Source organism: Zingiber officinale, chromosome 1A (assembly GCF_018446385.1).
Source record: "Zingiber officinale cultivar Zhangliang chromosome 1A, Zo_v1.1, whole genome shotgun sequence".
Lineage (NCBI taxonomy): Eukaryota > Viridiplantae > Streptophyta > Magnoliopsida > Zingiberales > Zingiberaceae > Zingiber > Zingiber officinale.
In genome coordinates, this window is record NC_055987.1 from 11,896,026 (window position 1) to 11,907,487 (window position 11,462).

Here is an 11,462-nt window from a genome sequence, read left to right on the forward strand (position 1 = left end):
CTTAGAGCGGGAAATGGGTCGAGTAGGAGGTTGGGGCGGTCTTCTCTCCGACTTGTTGGCAGAAACAGGTGCTTTATCTGCTTTCCTCTGGGTCGCCTGGGCTTCTTCTACATTAATGTAGTTTACTGTCTTCCCAAGCATCTCATCAAAATTCTTCATAGGTTCTTGAATGAGGGCTCGAAAGAACTCTCCTTCCACCAGACCATGGAAAAGGCGCTCATCAAGATCTCTGACGTAACTGACGGGACGTCCTGGGCTACCTGGTTGAAGCGTTTTAGTAAGCCCTCAGGGTCTCTGCAGGCCCCTGCCTGAGGGCGAATAGGCAATAGTTAGTCTTCTGATATTTCCTGCTACTGGCGAAATAGCACAGGAAAACGTTCTTGAAATCCTGAAAGTAGGTAATGAATTCGATAGGCAATCCGTCGAACCACTTTTGTGCCGAGCCAGACAGAGTGTTTAAAAACACCCAGCACTTGATGGCATCGTTGTACTAATGTAACAATGCAGCGTTCCAAAATTTGTGAAGGTGATTTTCTGGATCCTTGCTACCATCATATTCTCTGATGACTGGGGGCTTATACCCCTTTAGCAGTTTTTCCTCGAGCACCCTCAAAGATAAGGGCACTTATAATTCCATGGGCAACTCCCTCGGCTCCTCCCTGACAACTATGGTCTTCCCCTTCTTCGAATCTCTGGGTGGGGAACTCTCGGCCGTGGAGGCCTGGTGCTGTTCTTTCTTATTATAATAATCTGGATAGGGGTCGCAATAGAAAGCTCGGGGGAAACCCTCGGGTTGTTTGTGTCATCCATTGTCACGTTCCAAAATAGGTGAAGGAGATTCCCACAGACAACTCCAAATTGATCCCGTCTGGAATCTGAGTCAGATGGAGGCCGATGGAGATGACGTTAGTGTTGATGGAGAGACGACTTTGCTGCACCCTACGTACACACGTCCCGAAGGCTGACCCCCACGTGGAACTTCAAGGTTTATAGTATAAGGACTGGTAGTACCTGAACTCTGCACACACTTAGACAATCACCCGGAGCATTAGAAACCAGAAATCAGGAAAAAAGTCCTCAGCGCTAGCTCTCTGATGCTCAAGTCAGATCCTTCTTCCTTGAAAAAGTAGTGTACGGTGGAAAAAATAACCGTAGAAGATGAGTGTGTATGTGTGCATACTTGACTACAGAAGAGGACCTCCCTTTTTTATGACACTGCATACCTTCAGAGCCTGTCTGTTGTTAGAGAATGTCGGGTGTCAAGGCTTATCGAATGAGAGAGGACGTACGGTGGCCTCCTATTAGTGAAAGGAAGGTTCCATTCGCAGGTGCTAGTAGACTACTAGAATATTCTTTGATGTATAACAATTATTCTCTGACAGGAGGTTACGATTCCTTGACATTGTTGTTACTTAGCACTTTCTGTCTCGCTCGGATTTAGCACAGGCAGCTCGAGATGACTGCTCAGATGTACCATCAGGCTTGAGCCTTGATAAGAAGGATGAGCTGTGGTGAATCGATCGAGTTTTATCTGAGATTGCGACGAGGGACCCATCTTTCACGTCCTAATCGCTGAAGAGATGACCGAGAGTTGTCTTAGTGAAAGTAATAGGCTCGTCTACACAGCATGAGCTGGGGAAGTCCAATCAATTGTGAGCAGGTCAGGAACTAGTCCAGGCCGCGTCTTACGTCTCATATCTAGAGACCTGCCGTATCTGTGCCCGACTAGGAATTATGTGGCTAATGACGTGAGGTGGTCTAACTCTCTCTTTCTCTTGACTATTGATTGTCACGCCCCCTTGACTTTTGACTTCCTGACCTTATTGGACCCCACCTTTATGCACCATATCATCTGGTATCAGAATATGTCGAGTAATGGAATATGTACGATACCCCTCGTGGAAGGTTCCGTTATAGGTATATGAATTGTCTTTTTATAACCTCTATATTAATAAGACGGTTGAGCATGCTTGATGTCAAAATATGCCAAGTAAAGCCAAACAATATAAGTTGTACAGACACCCTCAAAGAAAAGTTCCCTCACATGTATACGTTATGATAGCAGAATATTCCCTAACAAGTAGCTGTTATTCTCTGACAGATTATTGTGATTCTCTAATAATGTTATTTCTTGAAGGCAGTCTGACCGGCCTTGTAGCCAATTGACTGTATGATGGGAGACTGATAGATGAGAAGTAGGGAGCTTAGCCCTTTAGATCCGCTCGATTCATGAAGGCCGATCGATCATATACTAAGAGTTGTATTGTAGAAGCGTGGAGTTGGGTTCCATATGTATGATTAGCTCGTGTGCTAACCATCTATATACTGAAAGTTGTATTGTAAAAGTGGGGAGTTGAGTCCCGTATGCCCAATCGACGCTAGGATCGACCGGGTCTATTTTGTGTATCTTGGCACTACGGAATGGAGTGCTTAGTCTCTTAAGTCCAATCGGCTCTGGGGTCGGGTGGATATATACTGAGAGCCCTGTTTATAAGAAATACTGAGGCATGAGGAGCTAAGTCCCGTATATCCGATCGAAGATCGACTCTTAGTCTGCCCATGTTAATGCCAGGAGTTCTGCTCGTATGAAGAGTTCTGAGTGGGGTGTTGAGTTTTATATGTCCGACCGACTCTTGGGCCATCAGAGTTCATGTTAGGAGTTATGCTCATAAGTTATAAGAAGTTGTGTCCGATGGCCTTGGTCGAGTTTAAATCCGTCTGAATTTATATAGGAAGCCTCACTCCTGAGAGGTGATTCATCCAGATATGTGTACACTCTTATTTTGACCGTCACTTTATATTGACTTTGACTATTACCTCATTTTAATCATGGATTTCAAATTTTCCTAAATTCACTCACCACTCACAAGATACACAACATACCGTATCACATAGTTTTAGAGATTTCAAAATTGGTGTGGATGCAATCCCACTCTGTTTTGAACGAATTTCCAAATAACAAAGTGCTGATAAACTTTGATTTAGATGAGAAATGATCATACAATTTTAAATTGCTTTAATAGATCTGCTCTTCTCTTTAGCACTAAAATATGTAAAAATCTACAAGCTAATTTTGTCTAAGAGAGCACCAATTCCTTACATATATAAAATAAAATATTCATTCATAGTTACGGGGAAATATCCCTCTCTTTCTTTCCTAGTGAAGTATGAATTTCAAGTTCTAGTAATTGCTGCGTCAACCCTTCTCAACAACTCCTTCCTGCAAAATAAATTAGCAATATGATATGACACATGTAAACCCTGTTTAAGAGACTAACAAACATCACAAATCTTATGAGTTGCCTATCTACCGAGGAAATGGAAAGGAATCCTCTATTCTCATCTGCTCTCCTAAGGAGATAAGGTATGACTTGCAAAGGGCAAGTGCTTGCTCACTTGGAAACCGGCATTCTTGAGTCCCAATGAAAGCCCATCTACCATCCCCACTAGTTGTGCGAATTGCAGCTTTTGATCATCTTTTCCAATTCTCAGCTCCTCCGCCTTCATCGCAGCCACTTGTCCTACACACGTAGAGCTAAATCACTACAAATTCAACAGTCAAGAAGATACTCATCGACTAGTATATTCACCAGATCGAACGTTGTGGGTGGCAAGAACAACTGCACCAGATTTCCTGCCGACTCTTTCCATCATGAAGACGGAGCGCCCACGGAGGATGCTAACTAGGTCTCTCTGGTCAAATAGGCACCTCTTACAAGCTTAACGCCCAGAGAGAACCCCTCTTCCTCCGCAGCTTCGACGACGTTCGCCATCCTCTCCTTGGCATCCCTCAAGTACGTCTGGATTGTGCTGTACACTATGGGTTGCTCGTTGCAGTTGAATCCTCACATCGCCGAGTATGTGAAGTAATCGATTACGAGTTGGACCGACGAGTACTCTGCGTCAATTAGGAGAGGGATATTGGCTTGTGTACACCTTGCGCAAATGGTTGATAATCTCCAGAGAGCGAGTCGGAGGTCATGCTCTTCGACCTTTGTGAGGGGCTCCGGCTCATGAGGTGTGAGATAGAGAGGGCTGGAATGGCAGAGGATCGGGAACGAGTGAGTCTTCCATGGAAGTCGAAATGATGGATCCTTTTGCTCCTATCTCAACTGATCACTGATTCTTTCCAGCAATGAGATGGGGCAAATGACTATGATCTTTACACATACACTTGCCTGAAAAAATTTTAAGGAAAAAAGAAACTATTAGAAAATTCCACGGTAAGCAGGTACAAAAGTAGTATACGATACCGCCACTACATTAGACACGTGCTCACGAATAGGCGGCATAAAATAATTTGCGAATACTTTTTTGGGGGCGTTACTTGTTATAAATGAATTTGCTAAAAACGTACGGAGGCAAACGGAAGTGATAACGCCATCTCGACAACTTGTGCTCAGAGGTGTTGATTCAATCCATTTATATATATTTTTTTCCTTTTCCAAAATTATTATTATTATTTATTTTTTATTTTTATGGGCTCACTGGGTTGTACTCACATTGGGAACCATAGCGCGTGAGGCGTCATTAATGATGCCCCAGCCACCAAACATTGAAACCGTCTTCTTCTCTTTCCCATTCATCTCATTTTCCCCTAGATCTCTCATCAGTTTCCAAATCCGCACGCAGATGGATTGTTAAATTCATGCAGATTAAGGATTCAGATCGATCTTCAGCTTTTTTTTCTTTGCTAGCTTTGATCAATTAGGTTGAGTTTTTGTTCACTTTTTTCCATTGGTTTTATTGTTCTTATCATTATCGCGGACATTTAGGTTTCAAATCAATCGTCGTCTGATCTTTGTGTCACTTGATCCGCGAAAATTTTGGTTCTGAATCCATTTTAGTCTCCCTCTCGATTAAATTGTCATGTTTCTCTTTGGGTTTTGTTTGATTTTGTTCATTTTTTTCCTCTTGTCTTAGTTGAGGGGGATTGTTCAAATCAGATTTGAAGATATTGGAAGAGTTGTTGATATTTACGCGAGGTGGGTTGATCCTATGGGATCTCGGCAAGGCGCTTAAGGGCTCCCCCATCGATGCCCTCATATGTTCCTGCCTCCTTGAGGAGCGATCCATCGACGATGCCTTCCACTACGATGGTCCTGCCGGCGGCGCAGCCTATACGCTGAAGTGGGCGTTCGATAACAACCTTGGTCTTGTTTTCGTCGCTGTCTACCAGCGCATCCTCCGCCTACTTTACGTCGATGATCTTCTCGCCGCCGTCCGTCATGAGTTTTCTTAGATATACAACCCCAAGCACATAACTTATGATGATTTCAATGAGACGTTCCGCCAGCTTCAGAAGGAAGCAGAGGCCCGTGCTAAGGAGATGCGCAAGTCCAAAGAGGTTGGTCGGGGCTCTACCATGGCTCCCGTGAAGAAACAAACCCCTAATGGTGCTGCCAGAGGATCTGGAAAACAATGGAATAACAACAGTGGTGGCTCTGGGAAGGACCACTTTGATGGCGATTCAAGTGAGGGGCGTTCTTTAGCTAATGGTAGTTTGAAAGGGCAAGGGAATGGACATAAGGAGAAATCTGAAGCCCCAAACCTTTCCTGCTGACTCTTTCCATCATGAAGGAAGCGCAACTATCGAAGCACTCGTGCGTTTCCTGAATGCTCCCGTGTATGAGAGACGGACCGCCCATGGAGGATGCCAACTGCGTCTCTCTGGTCAAATAGGCACCTCTTACAAGCTTAATGCCGAGAGAGAACCCATCTTCCTCCACAGCTTCGACGACGTTCGCCATCCTCTCCTTGGCATCCCTCAAGTACGTCTGGATTGTGTTGTACACTATGGGTTGCTCGTTGCAGTTGAATTCTCGCATCGCCGAGTATGTGAAGTAATCGATTGCGAGTTGGACCGACGAGTACTCTGCGTCAATTAGGAGAGGGATATTGGCTTGTGTACACCTTGCGCAAATGGTTGATAATCTCCGGAGAGCGAGTCGGAGGTCATGCTCTTTGACCTTTATGAGGGGCTCCGGCTCATGAGGTGTGAGATAGAGAGGGCTGGAATGGCAGAGGATCGAGAACGAGTGAGCCTTCCATGGAAGTCGAAATGATGGATCCTTTTGCTCCTATCTCAACTGATCACTGATTCTTTCCAGCAATGAGATGGGGCAAATGACTATAATCTTTACACATACACTTGCCTGATGAGAAAAAAAAAATACAATTTTAAGGAAAAAAAACTACTAGAAAATTCCATGGTAAGCAGGTACAAAAGCAGTATACGACACTACCTCTACATTAGACACGTGCTTACGAATAAGCGGTCGAAAATAATTCGCGAATATGTTTTTTGGGGGTGTTACTTGTTAGAAATGAATTTACTAAAAACGTACGGAGGCAAACGGAGGCGATGATGCCATTTCGACGGCGCGGAGGAACCCGGCGAGGTTGCGGTCGCAGGCGGCGCCATCGTCCGCGTCCTCCATCCCGTAGTCTAGGATCGATCGCAGCCCCACGTCCTGCCACATCTCCCGCACCGTGCGAGCCGCCTCGTCGACGCCCTCGTCGGCGCAAAAGTGGCGGTGTAGCATCGCGCGAGCAGTCGCGGAGACGGCGATGCAGAGCTGGTGTCCCTCCGGCGCCGCCGTCGATGCTCGGAGTGCCCAGGTCCCGAGGTCGACGAGCGGGGTGGCGGCCAAGGCGGAGAGGGTGGCGAACGAGCAGAGGAGGGCGGAGGTGGGGAAGGAGGCGAAGAGTCGGCAGCGAGGAGGCAGAGGAGGAGAGGCGTCGGGTAAAGCGGTAGTGGGAGATAATTGCGGCGATTTTGGTGGTGCTTGGCATCATCAACGACCCCCCTTCAATTCTCGGCGTGCGATCGAAGAATCGGTGGAATCCTACTTGCGTGCGATACATAGAAGGAAATGGAATCTTCCCGGATTTAAATTGCGGGCAAAGCGACGTTTGAGGGGAGACTTCAATTTGGTCAGAATAAATAGGGCTTTGATCACGAGGCGCTGACTCATCTCAACGATGACTAAAGTTGAACTAAGCTCACAAATCAGACTCTATTTTGCCTTCTCCTAATTTAGCTTTAGCTTAACTCACAGGTGTAATTTTACTACTTAATTAAACCGTGCACCCTTTTTGCTGGAGTCAAATCCTATTGTTATTCTTTTTTATTATCATAAAAATGATTAATCCGACTTGTAAAGACGCCCCGACCTGTGCTCAGAGGTGTCGATTCATTGGTTCACTGAGTCTGTGCTCAGACTGGACCTAGAGCCATTCGGAACCATTGCGCGTGAGGCGTTATTAAAGATGCCCCGGCCGACCCAACGTTGAAACTGTCTTCTTCTCTTTCCCATTCATCTCATTTTCCCCTAGATCTCTCGTTGGGTTTCTAAATCCGCAGCAGATTAAGGTTTCCTCTGGTCTTAGTTGAGGGAGATTGTTCAGATCGAATTTGAAGATGTTGGAAGAGCTGTTGATATTTACGCGAGGTGGGTTGATCCTATGGGAGCTCGGCAAGGCGCTTAAGGGCTCCCCCATCGATGCCCTCATCCGTTCCTACCTCCTTGAGGAGCGATCCGCCGACGATGCCTTCCACTACGATGTTCTTGCCGGCGACGCAACCTATACGCTAAAGTGGGCGTTCGATAACGACCTTGGTCTCGTTTTCGTCGCTGTCTACCAGCGCATCCTCCACCTACTTTACGTCGATGATCTTCTCGCCGCCGTCCATCGCGAGCTTTCTTAGATATACGACCCCAAGCGCATAACTTATGATGATTTCAATGAGACCTTCCGCTAGCTTCAGAAGGAAGCAGAGGCCCGTGCTGAGGAGATGCACAAGTCCAAACAGGTTGGTCGGGTCTCTACCATGGCTCCCGTGAAGAAACAAACCCCTAATGGTGCTGCCAGAGGATCTGGGAAACAACGGAATAACAACAGTGGTGGCTCTGGGAAGGATGACTCTGATGGCGATTCAAGTGAGGGACATTCTTTAGCTAATGGTGGTTTGAAAGGGCATGGGAATGGAAATAAGGAGAAATCTCAAGCCCCAAACCTTTTTGCAAAGGGAAAAGATAATGGAGCCCCTAAAGCTGGGCCCAATTAAGCGACTTGGTAAGTGCATCAACTAACTGATCCTCAACAAGAATATGAGTAACTCATAGTTTGGAGGCATGCACCAGATCACGAATAAAGTAATAATCAATAGCTAGATGCTTCATCCGAGAGTGAAAAACAGGATTAACCGAAAGATATGTGGCACATAAATTAGCAGTAAAAAACATAAACAGATGTGGTAACCGGAAGAAACAAGTTTGTCAAAAGTGACTTAATCCATTAGATTTTAGATGCCACAGAGGCAATGGTGAGATATTCAGCTTCAGTAAAAACGTGCAACCGTGCGCTGTTTGGTAGATTTATAGGAAACCGGATTATCACCTAGAAAATAACAAACGCACCCGTAGAACACCAATCATTTGTATCTCTTCCCAGTCCGCATCGGAGAAACCATAAAAAGTAAGAGCTATATCTGTAAGAAAACAAATGGCAAGATCCCTAGTACCATTGAAATACCGAAGTAGACGCTTCACAATGCCCCAGTGCGTCTCTAAAGAAGCATGCATAAACTATGAGAGCTTGTTGACCACAAAGGAAATATTAGGACGAGTCAACGGAGATGTTGTAGGCCTCGAACCACTTGTCAGAACTTAGTCGGATCAAAAAATATAGACCCATCATGCAAAGTAAGATAAGAACCAGCAGCAATAGGAGTGGAGATCGGCTCGGAGTCAAACATATTGTGTTTCGAGAAAAGATTAGTGACATACTTTTGTTGAGAGAAGAGAAGACCATTTGAGATTGGACGAACCTTAACACCGCAAAAGATGGAAAGAGCCCTAAGATCCTTAATCACAAATTTTGCATGAAGTTTACATACTATGATATCAACAGAAGAAGCATCACTCTCTGTAATGATTAGATCATTACATATACAAGAAAATAAATAATAGTACCATCTCGAAAATAAATAAATAAATAAGGAGGTGTCAGCCTGAGATGCGACAAAGTCAAGAGAGACCAAGAACACACAAAACTCTAAATACCAAGCACGCGAAGCCTGCTTTAGGCCATAAAGTGCCTTATGCAAACAACACATATGATATGGAAACTCAGCACTGCACATATCCAAATGTTGCGCCATATAAACCTCCTTTGCAAGACGATCATTAAGAAACACATTGTTGACATCAAGTCGGTGAAGACACCACCCTTGATTCACAGCCAAACTAAGAACAATGTGCATTGTTACTGCATTAATAATAGGGTTGAATGTATTATGAAAGTAAACACCAGGACATTGATGAAATCCCTTGGCAACAAGTCGAGTCTTATACCGATCAATTGAGTCATCAGAATTACGCTTAGTGCGAAACACCCGCTTGTACCCACAAGATTTTAGTCCGGCGAAGGCAGGACAAGAGTCCAAGTCTGATTATGGAGAAGAGCATCATACTTTTCGTGTATAGCATGTACCCAATTCGAATCTTTGAGTGCTTGCGTGACAAAAGAGGTTCACATGTTTGTGGAAGACTAGTATGAAGAAGATACTTTGGATTGAGTTTGTAGATGACATTTTTGAAGTTAGTTTGCATGAGATGTTGATTTAGAGAAGCGAGGGGGGGGGGGGGGGTAGATGGCCTAACAACAGGAGGCAATAATGGCAGCGATGATGACAGTGGTGAAGAAGTCAATTGCGGGCGCCTACGGCTAGTGGCAAGTTGCGGCACCAATGCCGAAGGGTCCCATAAGAGGACTGGTGTGGCAGAGAACTCAGAGTCAGTGTCTATTACTATGAAATCTAAGGAGGAGGTGACAATAAATGAAAAAATATGTTCCACAAATTTAACATGACGAGATACAAAGACTCTTTTGAGAGTGACATCATAGCACATGAAGGCACTCTGGGTGAGAGAATAGCCAAGGAAGACACAAGAGGTTGACTTGGGATCAAACTTGTGGTGAGAGTAAGGGCGCAGCCACAGAAAGCATAAACACCTGAAAACTCGAAGCTTAGAAAGATTAAGAACAGTGGTGAATAATTGGAAAGCCAGACCTTAGGCATATGGTTAATCAAATAGACTATCACAGCAAAAGCATAAGGTAAGAAAGTGAGTGGAATATATGCTATATGCAACAAAGTGAGACCAATTTTGACTATATATCGATGACAACATTCAGAGTATCCATTGTGTTCAGAAGTGTGTGGATTTGTAAGGTGATTGACACCATGAATAAAAGAAAGGAGCGAAGGGCTAAGAATTTACCTCCATTGTCTGTGAAGAGCGTTTTGATAGTCATCAAGAACCAATTTTCAATAAGAGTTTTGAATGCAATAAAGGTAGAGTATACATTCGATTTTTTAGGTAAGGGATAAAGCCATATATACTTCGTAAAATGATCAACAAAGATAATATAATATTTGAGTCCATCAAATGATTATATACGAGATGTCCAAATATCAAAAAAGATAATATCCAAAGGGGTACGAGACGAAATACTAGATTTATGAAAGGACAATTTGTAACTTTTATTAATATTGCACGAAGTGTATGAAAAATTAGACAAAATATCCACAAGAAATGAAAGACCAAAGGATAACAAAAAATGTTACAAAACACCTAATGACGAATGACCTAAATGATTATGATATAATAAAATAGATGACGAGACAGACACTTAAAAGGTAGAAGGGATGATAGCATAGATGTAAATTTTGGCCAACAATAGACACTATCTCTATAGACCTTGCTGACGATCCAACACCTGAAAATAAGAATCAAAGAAAAAAATGTAATAGGATAAGTAGCACAAAGTGCAGCGCCATAAATCAAATTTTTTGACATAGATGCCACAAATAAAATATTGGAGAAAATTAAAGGCAAAGATGAAGGGGAGAAAGAGAAAGAACCAGTGTGGGTAATGAGTAGCCTAGAATCATCACCAATGATGACGCTATCATTTCTAGAGTAATGCTTATACAATGAGAGAGTATTGAGATCAGTGGTGATATGATGAGAGGCGTCAGAGTCAACCACCCATTCTCGAGAATCAAACGAAGGTGTAAAATGATACGACAGTGTGGGCAAACAGTGCACTATACGTGGGACGTGGAGCACTTGGATGACCTAGCGGAAGCAGAGCAAGCATCAAGGTAGTCATATGACCGCACTGGAGAGCAGAGTGACCTTGGACACTATAGATCTGACAGCACCCAAGATAACGATTGGGACTAGATATAGTAGATGTACAGGAGAACGCGCAGACAACCCAGAGTAGACAGGCGCGATTGATGGGACATTAACGGAACCTGCTGGCCATCACCACGATAGTTTGAATGCCGATTACGAGAATTCTCTGCTGCAGCCACAAGAGAAGTAATTGGTGTCAAAGATGGAGATTGTGTCGAGACTTTTAACTAGGCTTCATAGCTGAGGAGC

General features: G+C 44.1%; 1 pseudogene; it reads right to left on the minus strand.

Annotated features, from left to right (window-relative positions):
- Positions 1–3,196: 3,196 nt before the first annotated feature.
- LOC121996552 lies at positions 3,197–7,250 on the minus strand (annotated as a pseudogene).
- Positions 7,251–11,462: the final 4,212 nt, after the last annotated feature.